The sequence below is a fragment of the Ambystoma mexicanum genome, chromosome 12 (genome assembly GCF_040938575.1).
Source record: "Ambystoma mexicanum isolate Mex_15411 chromosome 12, UKY_AmexF1_1, whole genome shotgun sequence".
NCBI lineage: Eukaryota > Metazoa > Chordata > Amphibia > Caudata > Ambystomatidae > Ambystoma > Ambystoma mexicanum.
Genome location: NC_090936.1, coordinates 456,779,307 through 456,798,006, shown reverse-complemented (window position 1 = coordinate 456,798,006; position 18,700 = coordinate 456,779,307). Strand labels below are relative to the sequence as shown.

Here is an 18,700-nt window from a genome sequence, read left to right as displayed (position 1 = left end):
TCATGAAATGACTTTTTGCAATTACTATAAAGGAAGTGCTACAAAATGTGTTTGGCCAGGGGATGGGTTGGGCTGGGCAATGGGTTGGGACATTTCTGCCTCTTTAATAAAAGTTGGCACCTATGAACCCAGTTTAATTTCCTAATAACTGCTGTCAGCACAAGAAAAAGCAACATAACATCTTTATAAATATAACCTGTGATAAAACACAAAGCAAGGGGCACACAAATTACAGAGTATTGGGGTGGTGCTCTGACAAACATTTTTTTTTTTTTAAAGCCAACTAGTCAATGCAAGTTTCGGCAGCATTTTTGAATTTGTAGACTTTTTTCCTATGAACGGCACCAGCAGCAAGCAACAACGCAGCCTGGATGCGCGATCCAAATGCAGGAAAGTGCACGTCCAGGCTGCATTTATTTTCTGTTTCGTGGCCACCCCCAATCACGCCCCACTGACTGAGCATGGGCATTGGGGGACCAGTGGCTCGCCATGCAGTTGAGTAAAAAAAAATGTTTTCTCTTTTCTCGCTGTCCTGGATCACGCGCCCCTGCAAGGCATGTCGCTGTGACCCCCAGGCAGGGGGGGTGCCCCACAGATTGAAGACCTCTGCCTACACTATGGCTAGTTTTAAGGCGAAATACTCAATTGTTGTTATCTCGCTGGCAAGACTACGTAGGAGTCTGAATTTTCACTGTATACTAGCATAGTATACATGAACATGCTGGCATCTAGTCAGCCAGACAATGCAGGGAAATGAAGGAACTCTGTCCTATACAGATAGACAGCAGAAGAAAAGCCAGGGTGGGTGGGGGGAAAATCAAGAGAGACATTTTCTGGTACAAACAGACTCTGGCCGGTACAGCTCAATGCACTGCCTGGCAGCACTGAGCGGTAAAGTAGGCACATCTCCCTGCAATGTTCAAATCAGAATCCCTCACCTTGTGAAGGAAGTTAAAGAATAGCCCCATCATATGCGAATTTAACAATGGGGTGGTGGGAGGCTACATTTCTATGCGATTTGCTTGCATCCAGCTTCTCTACTCAAGTCGTTGCATGGTGGCGTTACATTGACAATGTCTTTGTTATTTGTAAGGGCAGCGAAATTGATTGGCAGTTGTTTGTGAGAAGTATTAACACCAATGTGACCAATTTACGCTTTACAGAATGTCACAGCACCACCGAGGTGATTTACCTTGATGTGGTAGTAACTTTAGGTACATCTGGCTTCCACACTGTCTTGAATAAGAAACCCTCAAATACCGGTTTACCACTGCATGCTACCAGTTGCCATCCAGTACCATGTAAAAGAAGTATTCCGTACGGTGAATTTATCCGTTACCGCAGGAATTGTACTGATTTGGCATCTTTTGACCACCATTTTGCCCGCATGGCTACTAATTTTTTGCAACAAGGCTATAGCAAACGTATCATCGAAATGGCCTATATCAAAGCCCGAGGACTTTGTAGGGACAAACTATTGTATGGCACCAAAACAAATAAGATCTCAGCAGATGATGAACCTAGACTCATTGTCTCTTTCGACAATGCCTCCCACAATGTCCGCAGGATCATTGAACGACACTGGCGCGTGTTGATCCTGGATAAAGATTTATGCCCTTTACTCTCTAAACGCCCCACCATTACGTACAAGAGAGTACCTTCGCTCAGAGACAAGCTTGTTTCCAGTTTTTTGTCTCCTAGTGTTTCCGGTCCTTCATTTTCAAATTGGCTGGCGGTCTCCACCATCGGTTTTACTAAATGTGCCAAATGTAAAGCATGCGCCCATGCCATCTCTTGTAAATCCTTTTTGCATCCGGTCACCAAATGCAATCAAATCATTAATCACTCCATTAACTGCGACACTAATTTTGTTGTCTATGTCCTCTCGTGTCCATGTAAGAAGTGGTATGTGGGGAGCACTACCTGTAAGCTCAAGCTCAGAATTCTCCAGCATCTCAGGGCCATTAAAAACTTAGATCCCGCGTACCCCATGGCCAAACACTTTCAGCATGAGCATGAGAATGATTTAAATTTGCTTACGTTCTTTGCAGTTGCACATATTCCCATTCATCCTAGGGGTGGAGACCGCGTCCTAAAATTGAGACAACTGGAAACACGTTTCATCTTGGACCTTGATACCAAATTTCCCAATGGACATAACCTTGATGAGGAGCTCTACACATTCTTGGGGACTTAAATTTGGATGCTATGGTTTATGTTTGTGTTATCTCTCCTTTTGCAGTTGCTTTTTGATTTCTTTGGCCTAGGTTTTCTTTGTTGGCAATTTTTTCTCCTAATATATTATATCCTTGGCCTGTTTGTACTATTCAACACCTTATTTCATCAGTGTTTTAGTTTTCAGATTGTTTATGTTCAACTATTTTATTTTTGCTGTAACACGTCCTTTTTGGGACTTGAGCTCTTTGTTGTTTTTGTTTATTCTCCTTTATCTTCTTTTTCTTGTCTATGTAGCTCTGCCTTCCTTGTGTATGTAGTTTTGTAGTTGATTATGGTTTTTGAGTTCTGCACTAGTATTAACTACCACCTTTAATATTGGTTAATAGTAGTTAATCCTTATTCTCATAGCCCATGTTAGATCTATGATCTTTTGGCAAAAAAAATGTTTTTACATCATCTCCTCTCAACTGGTTAGCCATGGACTCTGTCATTTTATATATGTTCATTGCTGTCATTCTGGCTCTTGCATAATTGCATAGTATCGAGGTTGCTAGATCCCCCCCCCTTTTTTAATGATGCTGATATCTCACATTTTTTGCTACCATTGATTCCGGCATCCAGGCCCGGCATATTTGCACAGTATTATGCTGCTATGCACTTACACTTTATTTCATCTTTTAATGGGGCCTGATTGCTATATCATGCATTTTAATAGATTTTTATCTTTCAACCTTTGCATTTATGCTCCATTATGCTGCTACAAATGTGTGCAATTGCCTTTTATTCCATCAGCCAGAATGTTGAAAACTTCTTTTTGTATATACACTTTTACTGTGACCATGGCTCTGCATTTTTGCACATTACCTTGCTGCTATTATTGCCTGTGTATGCACTTTGCATTGTTTGCACTTCAATTTGCACATAACCTTGCTGCTATTATTGCTTGTGTTTGCACTTTGCATTGTTTGCACTTCTATTTGCTGCTATAATTGCTTGTATATGCACTTTATCTCCAGTTCACTGGTATTAGTATTCTATACTTTTTTGAAGGAGGACCAAGACTTATGCCATTCATTTTCTCGTGTGGCTATTTAATATATTGTGCTTCCACTCGGAATTACTTTTCTCTATGTATACTGCTTAACTACTTTTATTGGCATTGGAATTGCAGTGTTGCCTGACATGGAATGCGCACATTTGAGCCTTCATCATTTTGCTATTGCTATGACCCTGCTTGCAGTACACTCATTAGTATATGTGCTGTTTGGCTCCAGGTATTTCACTCTGGCATTTTCATTCCATCATGGCCGCTGCTCTTTCCATCTGCCTAGGCACCGTTCTGAGTTCCATAGACATAGTTAAAGGACTGTGGGCCTCATCACGACTTCGGCATTAACCCTTAAATCCGGCAGTAGCGCTATTACCGCCGGATTTAAGGGTCCGCCGAATCAGGGCTTCGGCGGATTTCGCCCCAGCTCTGAGCTGGGGGGAAATCCGCCGAAAATTCGCGCTATTACCGCCGGTGGGAAATCCGCCGGCGGTATTAGCGCAAAGATTCCCCATTGAGCCCAATGGGGAATGGGGCATTCCCAAATGGGCTCAGTGGGGAATGGGGACTTCCATTACCGCCGAACTCGTGATCCGGCGCTATTAGCGCCGGGGAGTTCGGCGGTAGGGCTAATAGCGCCCCCGCTAATAGCGTTACCGCCCAAGTCGTGATGAGGCCCTATGTCTGTAACAACTATTATGGTGCTTTAGCCCCTTGTTTCCTCACGTTACCAAGCACTCAGTTGAGTGTGAAACGTGTTAAGTGCGGGCCGTGCTGCCGGGCGTCCTGCCTCTGTTTTTGCTGCTGTTCCAGCCATACTTTGTATTTTTTGTTTATTTTAAACAATTCCTTTGTGCAACATTAAATATTTTTTTTCGTGACCTTTTCAGTGTTGTGCGCTGTGCTATTTTGTTTGGAAATTGGACATTTCCATTGTTCAAATTGACTGCAGAGAGTGCGGTACATTTTCCTCTTTTTAAACATTGAAAGCCGTGTTGCGCAGGTGAAGAAAGATGATGCATAATCCGACTTGCTGCTGGCAGCCGAATTTGGAAAAAACATCTGCCCTGAAATTCCCTCGGCGTGCATGGGGATAATACCAGCCAAGAAGACACATTAACATCTGCTGTTGGTGCAACCAAAGTCAAAATAGGAAAAACAAACCCACCAGCCTAAAAAAACCTGACACTTCGAAACACTTCCTAGATGCATAAGCGCCTAATACCTGCCAGTACAAGGCATGGATTGCCCCTTCCTCCATGATTCTCTCCCTAAGTACGTACTAGACGTCCGCCGTGCAAAATTCACGACGATTTAACGGCATTTAAGAGTTACGTCATGACGAATTAAAGGCATGTTAGAAAGTGTCGGCAAACTTTTGAACGCGCACACAATGTTATCGGGTCTGATAGGGACTTTAAATTTGTTATTGATAATGAAAGCAACTTATCAACATTTCCCTTTAGGAAACGTTCATTTCCTGATTCCAGGCGGGATCAGGTGAGTGAATATCCAGCTCGTAGCAGGGAATTTTATATGCTTTTCTTTTAGCATACAGTAACTTAGATCACTCTCACCGCTTTGTTGTTATCTTGGTAAGAGGAGCCCTTTTGCAACCTCTGGAAATGCACGTTGAAGTGAGAGGCAGCAGCTGAAGCTGTAATTCGTTTTATTGTACAATTATCACATGTTGAAATTAAACATTTTAAGTACGTGACTTTCTAAACATCCGTGACTTTCTAAACATCTGGTTTGGAAATTACCCAAGGCAGTCTGTTGTGGTTGGTATCGTGGGCATGTGAGCTGCTCCGAAGCTCGTTTACGGTACAGTTCTGGAATGCTCGCAGTGCCTACTCTGAAAGTAATGATTCCCTGGGCTAATGGCTGCAGATCCGGTACTTTCTCTGGGTCGAATGACCCTTCTGTGAATAATAACTGCAGACACAGTGTCTGTTCTAGGTTTACTGGCTGCAGACATCGAAACAACAAGACGATGAATAATTTCTCTAGCACTAAAGGTCCTTTGGCTGGAGCGAATGAGTGCATACATAATACCTGCTCTGGCGCGAATAACTTCCGATGCAGTACGTCGTAACCGCTGATCAGCTACACCTGACAATACCTGCCATGCGGCAAATAATTACGGCCACAGTACCGGACCTGGGATACCGATTCCAGGCACAGTTCCTTCTAATCCGTTACATATGACAGAATACCTGCCCTGGGGCTTATCTCCACAGAACGTGACAATACCTGCTCTGCAAAGTACGTACTCTGGGGCTAACGATTCTAGTCACAGTATCTGCTCTGGAGCTAATGGTATTTAACACAATACCTGCCCATGAGCAAATCTGGGATTAATGACTGTAGGAACAGTGAATACCCCATGCACCCTTTCCTTCTCGTGTGTCCTTTCCCATTCCTAATTTACCTCGGGACACATTGAACCACACTATCTGAAATGAAAGTCTCGGATGACACGAAGCAACACAGGTTCGAAAAAAAATAAACGAACAATTCCTGTAACATCGCCTCGATGCCCACGGGCTGTGTGAGCGCTTTAAAAATGCAAAATAAATAATAAAATAATACCGTACAGCGTAAAGAAGTGATAAGTAGGGAAAAGCCATTGTGCCACGATTTTCAAAACGTGTTTGGTGCAACTGATGGGATGCTCATTCACTTCACTTTTGCCAAAAAGGTGGTGAACCGGACACAGAGGACATTTAAATGTGTGCATCATAGTTGTGCACATTGAGGTGCTCTTTTCCCACCAAATGCACAACTGCGCACGGTCATAAGGTAGAAAGGGGGTTATGGCCATTTTCAAGTAAATCCCGATTTTCAAAAGAGGTGCACAGGAAAAACATTTCCCTGTGGCTATTTGGAACTGGTTCAGGGGGATATAAAATGTATGGGAAGGTCACTTATGATCCTCTCATGCAACGAGTGAGTGAATGCTGTGTGTGAATAAGTGAGTGAATGTTGAGTCAAATAATGTGTGTGTGGGTGTGTTCGTGCTGGGCCAGGGAGCTTATTTTGGCTGGTGAGGGCAGCACAGTAACAATGCACTTTCAATTTTTATTTTATTTTATTGGCATTTTCAACAGTAAGAACAAATGTAACCCCACCCCTCCCCATCCCTTCTCGCCCCCCACCTTCTACCCTATGCCCTCCTTGATCCCAACACATGTAACCAACAACGCACCCAGTTCGGATGCCCCCCACCTCGAGTCCATAAACTATGTAGATGACTCCCGATACCCACGTTTATATGAGTGGCAAGCTATCTCGCCAGCCGTTGTACGGGCCCTTGCACTGTTTGAGAATCCCCCCCATAGTCCTCGTCTCCCCTAGAACCTTCAGCCATATCTCCTGCTAGCTTCCTGTGAAGGAGCCTTTCCCAAGTGGAGCAAGTGCTCACACCAGTCCCAGCATTCTCATTTTCCTTGGGCACCATGTGGCCCGCGAGTACCGCTGCAGGTGATGCAGGACAATGTCCCAGTCTGAGAGAAACCTTTGGTGATCCCCTGGAATCGAATAGGTTGAAGGCGAGCGTCCCCCAGATAGCACGATCCTCCCCACAATGAGAGACAATAATGGACTCTCCCAAGATGGGAATAAGGCTAAGACAAAGTGCGGGTGAGCTTAAAGGGGAGTTTATCAATCAGAATAGGGCATGCAAAGGACTCTGCAAACTCCGAGAGCGCTCTGTCTGACAATAGCAAAGACAGGCATATATATTTACAAAAAAAATGTCATAAGAACCTACATACTATAGGGGGCACAAGTTCGTGGGGATTGGGTGGCGACGACTAACTATAGGTGCCGCTGTGATGTGGTTTGCCGTGGTTGGTGGACGTCACTGGTTACCCTCGTGGGCCGGGCAGGTCAGCTGGGTTCATCCGGACAGTGTTGTTGTGCCAGCCGTGACCAGTGTCAGTGATGAGCGTCTTTCCTGGCTTTCTGCCCTAAGGCCACGCACACCGCATTCATTCAACATTGCAATATTATCTTCCCCGGTAAATCTTCCAATAGGTTATTCTACAGGTTAATGCAACACAGGAGGAATTCACCTAGAGTGGGGTCTTTTGGTGATACATCAATACATGGTTACCATCGTCCTGTTGACCAGGTATTATAAATCGCGAGGTTGGGTCTCAGGGCAAGGGACGAGCTGTCCGAGTTATCATGTCCCGTTAGAAGTCATTATGAATGTGTTCCTGTAGTGTTGCTATAATATTGGGTGTCCTAAGTCTGCATCTAGCACTAGCTCATGTCCGTCTGTTCGTGGGAACGGGCTCTCAGCAGATCTGCCAGGGAGCTGCGGCCGCAGGGACAAGTGAGCCTCTCCAGGGGTGGGGGCCGCGCTGTGGTGCACAGGGCTCAAACCATTTTGATTTCACAAAATGGTTTCCAGGGCCTAGCTAAATACAGCATGTTTGGTCAATGTCTTCAGCTAGTGGCAGGGGGAACCCCTGACGAGCCATGGTCTTCACAGAGGGGAGAGGCTGCAGGGGAGGGGGGGTCTCTTGGACCAATCCTCCCGTACATTTCCCCCCTTTCGTTACTTAAGTAACGAATACTGTAACTCACTCAACCTCTTGCATTCCTCTTCTTCAGCTACAGCCTCATCCCATGCAGGGGTACCTTTTATGGGCATCCATGCCCTACACACTCCTCGCAGGCTCTCTCCCCTTCTAGCATACTCGTCCGGGGTGCAGGTCAGATATATACACCCTTCTTCCTCGTCCAAATCCACCCACACCTCCTCATACCATTCAAGTATACGGGGCTCTTTCATTGTAGTGTGCCACAGCCTGTCTACTACATCTCCGCTGTGGTACCTAGGCACCATCTGGTATCTTGGTGTGTTTTCTGTTCCTGTTTGTACCTCTACTTCCTGCATATGTTGTACTGTACCGCGAGCGTTGCCCATTGTCACCATCATCATTTCACCGTTTGGTACTGCGTTTGCACAACATCGAAGGTCCACCTGGCACATACAAAAGATAAAAAGGAGGAACACTACTGTCGGCATCAAAAATGTAACAGTCATTCCCAGCCATGATGGGACCCAGGAGAAGATGTTGTCGAACCATGTGCTTGCTTCTGCTCCACCTTCCATTTTCTTTCTTTCTCCTAGGTTATGTACTGCTTCGATCACATGGGACAAGGAACCATTATCTGCGTCTTCGGAAGGTACGAAAGTGCAGCAGGCACTTCCAATTTTTCGGCAAACACCTCTGTCCATTGCTGTCAACAGGTCCAAGACATTCCTATTTTGCATGGTAATTAGCCGCAGTGCTCGCAGTTCCACCTTTATTACGTTAAATCCTTCTTCAGTGTCATTCGCCAGCTGGATCAGCTCCCCGCGTGTTATTTGGAGCCATTTTGCATTTGCTCGTGCCTGGATGCTAGGGATGAGTGAGGCGAAGAAAGTTTCTGCAGAGCTGAATACTCGATATCTATCCGGGATCTGTGCCAGTAGCTCTGATGATGCTTTTGATATGTAGTTCGATGATCGTTTGTTTCGTGACAGCATCTCCTCCTTGTTACCGGAAGACAGGACATATACTTGTGACTCTACAGTTGGCTGGGCCTCATTCTGCTGAGGGGTCGCTCACATTTTCTTGCTCCCATCAATGTGGCTTTCCGGTATCACCATTAGTGCGGAATGTAGGGTGGCCAATGAGCAGCTGCCACTCCATGATTGTGGGAGGTGGAGGTATGCCTGGTTGCCACATACCCAATAAGTGTCCATGAGGGCCGCTGTTCCCTTTCTCATATCTGGGATGGTGAGGGTCTTGTTGCAATTTTTGTTTACCCCCATGATCACTTTCGGGTCTCCCTTGAAACACAGTTCATAGTTTATTTCTTTCTGTAGCTTGAAGGGCTTTTCAATGGCCGTCACCCAAGTCATTTTTGAGATGTGCTCCTTCCATACTGGTGTGCATGTTTTTTCTATCCACTGCAGTTTTTCTGGTGCCACACCTCGCAGTGCTTCAGCTTTGCACATTATTTCTTCATCTTTCCACCTATATTCTGAAAATAATGTCCCTTGTATTATAAAAAATGGTTCTTCCAAACATATCACTCCTACCGCCTTCGGAATAACATGTCTTCTCATTCTGCAGCATTTTAAAAGTTACCTCATGTGCCTGGAAGGTGTTCTTAATTCTGCACAACGTGAGATGAAGGAGACATTGGGCATCGACAATAGGCAACTCTTTGGGCAGCAATACTTTGGGTGTACATGAAGCATGGGGAATGAGGGAGCCGACATAACAGCTCTCATTTGTTGTTTGCTTAGCCGTTGCACTCATGTCCGCATACCATTTATTTGTCTGGTGGGGGTGTCGTGGGTCTTCCATTTTGTCCAGTCCCAACCCGTAATACTCGTCATATTTTCTCCTTCCCGCCTCCCTTTTCCTCCTGTTATTTCTAAGATATCTCCCAGCTTCTACTGAGGACGAGGAACAGTGTAGGCCCCCCTTTCTCCCCTTCGCCCCCTTTTCCCATTCATTGTATAATGCTTCGTATCTCACAGCCGTCTTTTCATTCTCTTTCTTTATACTATCTATCAGTGTGTTTTCTGTTGCGGGAGTGGACACGCTGGTGGGGGTGTTGTATAACCATGATATAACAGAGGGGTTGCGATCATTTAAACTGTGGGCATTGTAATTAGATGCTTTTGGCGGGGAAGTTGTGCTGTTTCGCATTTTTTCCTGCAGCCGTTCATTTGGCGAGATAGCAACATTGGGCGGTGTCGTGTAATATCCCCATACAAGTTTAGATCCGTCCTACACCAAAAAATCACCTTCTTTAGTATTTGCAGTTGTTGTTTCATTTGTCGCATTAATCCCGTTGTTCCCTCCCCCCTCGTTCATCTCGATAGAGATGAACGCTATAAACCAATATGTAACCAAGCCAAACAGTATTGTAAAAAATAATGTAATGCATACAGACAATCCACACTCATACGAATATCTTCATCTTTCAGCTAAAACTTCTCTATATCTAACAAATCTATCCGTTGCAGGCTGCCCGTTAGTTGCCATGGTAGTTCCTGCTTGAGATATAAAAGTGCATTAAGTGCGTGCATGTAAACATTCTTTTTGGCACTGTATGTACCAGGAGGTCATGAAAGGGAGATGGGTTGGGTGGGGGAGGGGAGAAGGTGGGAAATGCACAGAGAATGGAGCAGAAAATATACACATCGTTATTTTCACTTGGAACACATTTTTTTTTCATTTATCTCGATCAATAACCTGTAATATAATTTCTTTCGTTAACAACTTTGTCTATCAGTTACACACCTCCATTCACTTGTTCACGCTCACTCATCATTTTCATTACTTTTGTTTGCTGTTGTCTGTGCCTCCCTATCCATCTCTTCCTGTACACTATTATATGCCTTTCGCACATCTGTCAAATGTATCCAGTACTTGAGCCCCTTTACTTTTACAGCTGTAGGGGTACAAAATACCACTTCGTACGGCCCATGGAACCTTGGGGCATTCCACCGGCACACAAAGCTCCGGACATAAATGAACTTTCCTGGCATTAATTGTACCTGTGCTTCATGTTCTGCAATGGACACCGTTGTGTTTCCTTCTTCCCTTGTGAATGGTGGTGAGAGCTGCTTTGAGATTGCACGTGCTGCCCTAGTTAGCTTCTTCAGGTATTCTGTGAATTCATCTCCCAATATCGTGGCGCTTCTGTGTGCATCTGAGTGTTGGTGTAGTGGGGAATGTGCTGTGTGCATCCGTCTCCCTGTCACAATTTCGTGCGGGGACAGATGGTGGTCCTTGCTCGGCTGATTCCTCAGCTCAAACAGCGCAAGGGGTAAGCAGTAGATCCAGTTTTTCTTCAACGAAAAACACAATTTAGACAGTCTCCCTTTTAACAGTCCGTTCATCTTTTCGACAACACCATTACTTTGAGGATGATAAATCGAGCACAATTTATGCTTTATTCCGAATAACGTGGTCACTTCTTTGAAGAATTCGTTCACAAAATGAGTGCCGTTGTCTGAGCGAATTACGTCGCAAATTCCCCAACGCGGGAACACTTCCCTTACTAGGAACTTTGCAGCGCTTTTAACATCAGGCCGCGCACATGGGCCTGCTTCCACCCACCTCGAAAATGGACATACAACCTCTATCATGTAGCGTGCCCCATTACACCTCTCCCCCATGTCTGCGTAATCAATGTGCAGTTCTCTGAAGGGCCCTATGGGTTTTGGAATTGTCCCCCTGAGTGTTCGTAGCGTCATTCCAGAGTTATATATTTGGCACGTTGTGCACTCCATTGTCAATCTAGATATGTGCTCCTGGAGACATGGCACGAACCAGTCTTCTTGTATCTCTGCTGCAATGTGTTGTTTAGTGTTATGCGCTGGAAAGTGTAATTGCTGAAATGCTATCTCTAACAGTTTGATGGGCATCACTACTTTCCCTGAGTTATTTTGGCGCCATAATAAATCTGTTGCCGATTGGCTGCACCCCCTTTTTTCCCAAACCATCTTTTCATCACAACTGGCCCCTTCCTGCAGCTCTAGTATTTGTGATATGGGCATGGCATTGTATTCTTCTGGGGGCTCTTCGTTCGTCTTGTGCTGCAATAGGTACTCTCCTGTTCCATGTCTTTCAAAATACGAAGCTTCCTTGGCAGCAGCGTCCGCTGCCGCGTTCCCCAAAGACACAACGTCTGTGTTGGACGTATGTGCTTGGCACTTCACTATTGCTACCACTGTTGGATCTTTTAGGGCCTCAATCAATTCTTTCAGTAATTCAGCATGTTGCACTGGGGTCCCATCTGCCCTTCGAAACCCTCTCCGCCCCCACCGGGCTAGACCTCCGTGTACTGTCGTCATGTAGGCTGAATCTGTATATATTGTTACTGCACATCCTTTAGCTGCATGTAATGCTTCTATTAGGGTGATAATTTCCGCTGCTTGGGCTGAGAAATGGGACGGAAGGCGGTACTGTACTAGTATTTCATACTCACCTTCTTCTAGCCTCACTACTGCCAGTCCCACATGTGTCTCTCCTGTGTCCATGTCAATCGACGCTGACCCATCCACAAAGTACACCTCTCCCTCGCTCAGGGCATTTTCGCACACCACCATGCCCTCCCCCATTTCTCCTGTGTAAGTTGCACAATTGTGTTCTTGCATGTCCTCTAGTGTGCATGGTTCTGTGATGAATGTTGCCGGGTTTACTGTCCTGCACCTTACCACGTGAATATTGGCGCTGGACAATATTATCTCATAAGCAGTTGCTCGCTGTGTGGTCAGTGTACTTTTTGATCTTTCAAGTATTGCAAATAATGAGTGTTCCACAAACAACGTGACAGGGCACCCCATTACTATTGTGGCACTTTTCTCAATGGCGAACGCGGCGGCAGCGAGAGATTGCTCGCACGCGAAGTGGCCTTGCATCACTGCATCCAATGTGCCACTATAGTAAGCCAATGGTTTGTGTCCTAGGGAAGTCTTTTGTGTCAGTACAGCTGTCATAAGAGTTCCCTTACAATGTGAGAACAGGTAAAATTTGCGCTGATAATCAGGATTGGCGAGTACTGGAGCACTCGAAATCAGCTCTTTTAGCGACCCAAACGAGTCACTCATTTCTTCTGACCACTCTATTTTCCTGTTCTCTTGCTGGGCCTCCTTGAGTGCTTGCAGTAATGGCCTGGTGTAGGCTGCATAATCTAATATCCATGCTCTACAATAGTTACACATTCCCAAGAATTTCTGCATCTCCTTCACTGTTGTTGGTTCTCTCACTGACCTTATTGCTTCCACTCTGTCAGGGATTATTCTTTTCCCGTCTTTTGATATCAGCTGTCCCAGGTACAGCACCTCTGACTGACAGTATTGTAGCTTTCCCTTGTCCACCTTGTACCCTTTAATCGCCAGCAGCGTCAAAAGTGTTACTGAGTCTTTTCTGCACATCTCTTCACTCTGTGCGCAGACAAGCAAATCGTATACGTACTGAATGATCGTGCTTTCAACTGGTAAATTACCCAGGTCTTCGTGTAGTATGCGGTTGAATATGCTTGGACTTTCACAGTAACTCTGATGTAGCCTGCAATGCTCGTATCTCTTTCCCCCTAATGTGAATCCTGTCAGGTATCTGCTTTCTTCTGCCAAGGGGATGGAGAAGAATGCATTTTTCAAATCAACCACTGTGAAATGTGATGCCGTTTTTGGGATGCTACATAATATTGAAGCAGGGTCTGGGACCAAAGGGAACTCTTTCTGTATGACGTCATTTAGGGGGCTTAAATCCTGGATCACCCTCCAAGCCCCTCCCTTTGCTTTTTTGATCGGGTAGATACAGGTGTTACATGGGGAGTTTGAAGGCACTATTATCCCCTGTGCTAACAATGCATTTATTGTCTCTTTTATCCCTTCCTCAGCTTCGAGGGACAATGGGTATTGTTTCACTTGGGGGCACAATTGCCCCTGGTTTGAGTTTTATTACCACTGGTGTCACTCCATGCAACAGACCTACATCACGGGGGCCTGTTGTCCACAAATTGTTTGGCACCAGTCGCATGTCATCATCAAAAAAGGTCGGTGGCGTTCCCACCACTGCCATCAACTGGACGGGAACTTGTCTTGTCTGAATCAAAATGTCACAGGGCATTGCTATTTCCATTACTATCTCGCCATCATTTTCCGCATCAGAAAAGAGATCCTCATCAGATAAGTCTCGTAGGACAATATTAGCATTGATGCACAGTACAGTGCGTCATTCACACCCATCTATGTCCATCCCAATCACTGCAATCCTTTTTACTGATACCTGTACAGCATGTAAGTCTAAGGATACCACTGACCCTGGTGCTATGTCTGGGCGCACTATTGGGCGGAAGATAAATTCTCCAGGTATTTTCCACTCCAACTTTTTTAGCTCGGGAACTACTTGGGCCAGCATTTTTAAGCCTTCTATGAACATTCTTTCGTCCACTGGCATGCCACGTATTCTCGGTGCCGTTGTCCGAGCCTGCACTACCAGCATTACGCGTAATGGGCATATTCCTGGTGTCGAGCACACTATCCCTCTTTCTGTAAATGATATGGTCATGTTAAGCTTGCTAAGAAGGTCCCTTCCAAGCAGGTTTATTGGCGATTGTTCATAATACAGTAAGGGTGTCTTTACCGTTTTACCCCCCACTGTCACATCCAAATCTTCTGTGTAAGGAACTTCAATTACAGCCACAGAGAACCCCTGCATCTCTAACTTCCGGTTAGATAACGGAAACCGGCCCTCACGAATACATGATTTCTCCGCTCCCGAATCCACCATGAATATGAACTGCTTGTCTCCTATCTGCGCCCCTACCAATGGTTCCTCCGCTGCATCGTAGGTTGTAGATAGAACAGGACACGCAAGTGTTCTCTGTGGGCTGTCCTATGCTGGTTGTCTCGTTGTCCCCCCCCCTGGCTGAAGACACTTCTTGAAACTACTGACACACCACTATAGGGGGCTGGTGCTGGTGCTCCATTGGCATTCGTTGTGAAAGGGTTGCCTGAGGTGTAGTGCATAATGTCGTTGTTTTGTGGGTGATTCTGTGTTCTGTAGTGATGCACTTGCCTTAGTTCTGGGTACCCCTGCTCTTGTTCCCTCTGTTGTCGCCCCATTGGAAGACCATATGGGCTTCCCGGGTGGGGGTTGCCATAGTGTTCTATCTCTGGAAATACGTTGTTTGTTCTGCTCCTGCACTCTCTGGAAAAGTGCCCCCACCTCCCGCAGTTTCAACAGCTTCCCTGCGCACCTCTGGGACCTTGCCATCCATTTCCTCCCATTTCCCCGTACCCTTGTCCACCCCCTCTACGACCCCTGTACCCACCTCGTCCCCCTCGAAGGGCCCAATCTTGCCACTGCGGACCTCCACTCTGCTCCTGCTCGTTCCACTGTCGTTGCCCTGCTCCTGCCCAATTCGTTGCCATCCTCCCCTGTATTGCTACCAGCCTCTCCTCCTCCTCTTCTCCCTCCCTGCTGTGTGGAAGCGCGGCTACTGCTGCAGCAACCTTCACCAGTTTCGTTTGTACTAATTTTGCCTCGTCTGCCAATCTTTTCTGCGCTATCTCCTTTTCCCTCTCTTTTATTCGTTTACAGTGGTGAACTATTATACTCTGTATTTCGGGCCATCCTTTTGCTTCAATACCTGCAATTTTGTCAAGTGCCTTTTGTACCTCTTTAGAGAGCCCCCTCTTTATTATGAAGTAGAATAATGATGTTGATTGATACCAGGGCGTGCCGGTTTCTGCTCTCCACATCTCCTGGACCCGAAAAATGTAATCCATAGCATCTTCCCCATCGTTCATCGTACATTGCATGACTGACTGCAAATCTGGGGTGTCTGGGAACGTCTCTCTTAATGCGTCCCACACCCTGGCACGTACTGTGTTAAGAGAGGCACCATCATGGCGATCGCAGTCTAACGTTACTCCCGGGAAGCCAGCCTTTACCCATACTCTGTCTGCTTGATCCCAGACTGCTGATACTAGCAGACTTTTCACATCACCTATTGCTAGAGGTACCCCGGCTGTGTGTTTCTCAAATGCATATATCCACTTGCTTGCCCCTCCTGATAGCGGGGGTAATAACTTTAACAGATTGGCCTTATCCATCTGAGCCCAGGGTATGTAATTCGGCCTCCCTCCTCCCCTGTGTATTAGTGGGAGTTGTAACCTCCCCTTTGTTGTCTTATCTGCACTCACCTTCACTCCGTTCTTTCCTAGTGGTGCCATTTTCCCCAACCTATTCCTTAATCGTCCTGCCCACTCTTCTTCCATGGTTCTCCCTGAACATGCGCCATCCATCCCCTCACTTCCTCCTCCCATTGACATGCTTAATCTTTCACTTTCCTCTAAGTCCTCTCCTATATCACACAATAGCTCCTCTCTACCTCCTGTGGTCCTTATCTCATCGTCAGTGCGCTCCTCCCTCTCCTCTAGTTCAATTATTCGGGCCGGTTCTTCTTGTATCCTAAACAATATCTCCCCCTTCTTCCATCCCTCCTCAATGGTTTTATCCTGACTCTGTGCTCTTGATGTGTGCTCTGACCTAGCAGCATTAGTCGCAGTCTGTTCACGTATGCTTTTTATCCTCGAGAGCTCGTCTTTTGCTACTGAGAGCCTGGACTCTAGGTCTTCTGTTAGTTTCTCTATGTTCACTATTGGTGTACTTACCTGGTCGCGCTCTCTATGACTCTCATACGGTGGGGGTGCTGTTGGCCCTTGAGTCGTAGTGACTGTTGTTGGGGGTACATATGTTGGGTCACTGTATCCTTCTGCGGGCACTGGCTTAGTTAGTATTGGGTACAACCTGGTTACCTCTACTGGTGGTTCCCCTTCCGGCAACACCTTGTCGTCTTTTGGTATCAGTAGTGGATTGTCAGTGGTAGATGGCAGATCAGTACCTAATTCCCTTTTCTTAGGTGGGGGTACTTCTTCAACAATCGCCATAGGTCTAATATTTCTCTCCTATTATGTAGCTGCTTCCCCTTGTATTTCAATTAAATGCATGTAGCTACCATATCTAGGACACTCTTGTCAAACGATCCCCCTTCGGGCCATATTTGTGGTAACCCTTCCCCCTTTATCTCTGTAATCCACTGATCGTGATATTTCTTAATGCGTTCAGCATACCCAGGTAGATTCTTACAAATATGGGCTAATGGTGTTTCTGTCCCCATAGTTCGTGGCTGCTCGATACGGATGTATATCTATATATATATATATATATCTTTATATAGATGTGTTACCAGATATATCTGAGTATTTGTGTATCACTGCGTGTGGGGACCTGCGTGTGCTTCTGCCACCTGAACAATCTAAGAATTGCTGTGCACAGCCTTTTTTTCTGTATACTTTTAGGGGGCACATACAAGAGCAAAGCACCCTTTGTACCCCGCCAATATCTTCAGCAAATTTATCCAAAGAAAAAACAGTTACCTTACTGCATTGCGCTTTTCCTTGTAAAATTTCTTCTGGTCGCACTTACCATGACCACACCATAATTATGCATTTATGACCACTCTTATACATTCAACGCGACAAATATGTTCTGGCACATGTGATGCCTACACACTCATAGACAACACTCTATTCACGGCTCAATTTGTAATCCCTTTCCTCCCTTACTAGCTGTCCCTTTCTTTCTTAATCTGATATTAATTTGTCTTGTAGTTTTGATATACACTCGTCTTTCTTCTTACATTATTATTATTATTTTTTTTTGTACTAACCCTGTTTTTTTTTTCCCCGTAAACCCAGAGAGAAGAATAGAAAGAATAGCAGTCCCTAATATATTCACTGTGTCTCCCTTTTACCAGACACCTTTATCTTATTTTCACTTCCTCATATATTCCCAGTACTAGTCAAGATAGCACTATGCGGCGCCGCCTTCTACCCCCTCGCGGAGCTAGGTTCCCGTCTCTTTATCTCTTTTCACCTCTTGATCCTAATGGCCATATGCAAAGAAAAAGTGAAGAAAGTCTAACGTGGTTCTTAGTAGTCCCAAAGTGTCCCCTTTCAAACAACCTCGTTCCCTGTCCTGTTTTCCTCCCCTGCTCCCTTTATGGTCGCTCGCACTTAATACTCACGTGCCCGTCTTGAACCGAGAGTCTCCGAACTGGGTCCGTCCAGGCAGTGTTGCCGTACGCTCAACGGTCAGCCCCGGCGAGCGGTACTCAAAGGGGATTTTTCAACCGGGATCCCATACCCTCTCTCTGTTGAGTGCGCACTTCTGAGCGTACCGGTCGCCGTTGGCGGGCAGCCTTCCGGAGCTGGCGCACCGTGCGTATCCCTTTTCGACCGGAGATTTTCGTGCCAAAGGGGACGGTAGGGATATATATGTTAAGAAAAAATAATCATCGCGCTGTCGGGGTCACCACTGAAGGCGAGCGTCCCCCAGATAGCACGATCCTCCCCACAATGAGAAACAATAATGGACTCTCCCAAGATGGGAATAAGGCTAAGACAAAGTGCGGGTGAGCTTAAATGGGAGTTTATCAATCAGAATAGGGCATGCAAAGGACTCTGCAAACTCCGAGAGCGCTCTGTCTGACAATAGCAAAGACAGGCGTATATATTTACAAAAAACGTCATAAGAACCTACATACTATAGGGGGCACAAGTTTGTGGGGATTGGGTGGCGACGACTAACTATAGGTGCCGCTGTGATGTGGTTTGCCGTGGTTGGTGGACGTCACTGGTTACCCTCGTGGGCCGGGCCGGGCCGGGCCGGGCAGGTCAGCTGGGTTCATCCCGACGGTGTTGTTGTGCCAGCCGTGACCAGTGTCAGTGATGAACGTCTTTCCTGGCTTTCTGCCCTAAGGCCACGCACACCGCATTCATTCAACATTGCAATATTATCTTCCCCGGTAAATCTTCCAATAGGTTATTCTAGAGGTTAATGCAACACAGGAGGAATGCACCTAGAGTGGGATCTT

General features: G+C 45.9%; 2 protein-coding genes across 3 annotated transcripts in view; one reads left to right on the top strand and one right to left on the bottom strand.

Annotated features, from left to right (window-relative positions):
- Positions 1-4,540, bottom strand: part of GPR19 (G protein-coupled receptor 19) — a 279,024-nt gene extending 274,484 nt beyond the window's left edge. The window contains exon 1 of the mRNA XM_069628692.1: positions 4,452-4,540. The gene's annotated coding sequence lies outside the window, so the exon portion shown is untranslated. The remainder of the gene's footprint in view (positions 1-4,451) is intronic.
- A 109-nt stretch (positions 4,541-4,649) lies between these two features.
- The window catches only part of PEX26 (peroxisomal biogenesis factor 26), a 546,723-nt gene continuing 532,672 nt past the window's right edge, over positions 4,650-18,700 (top strand). For both annotated transcript variants that reach the window (XM_069628688.1, XM_069628687.1), the window contains exon 1: positions 4,650-4,726. The gene's annotated coding sequence lies outside the window, so the exon portion shown is untranslated. The remainder of the gene's footprint in view (positions 4,727-18,700) is intronic.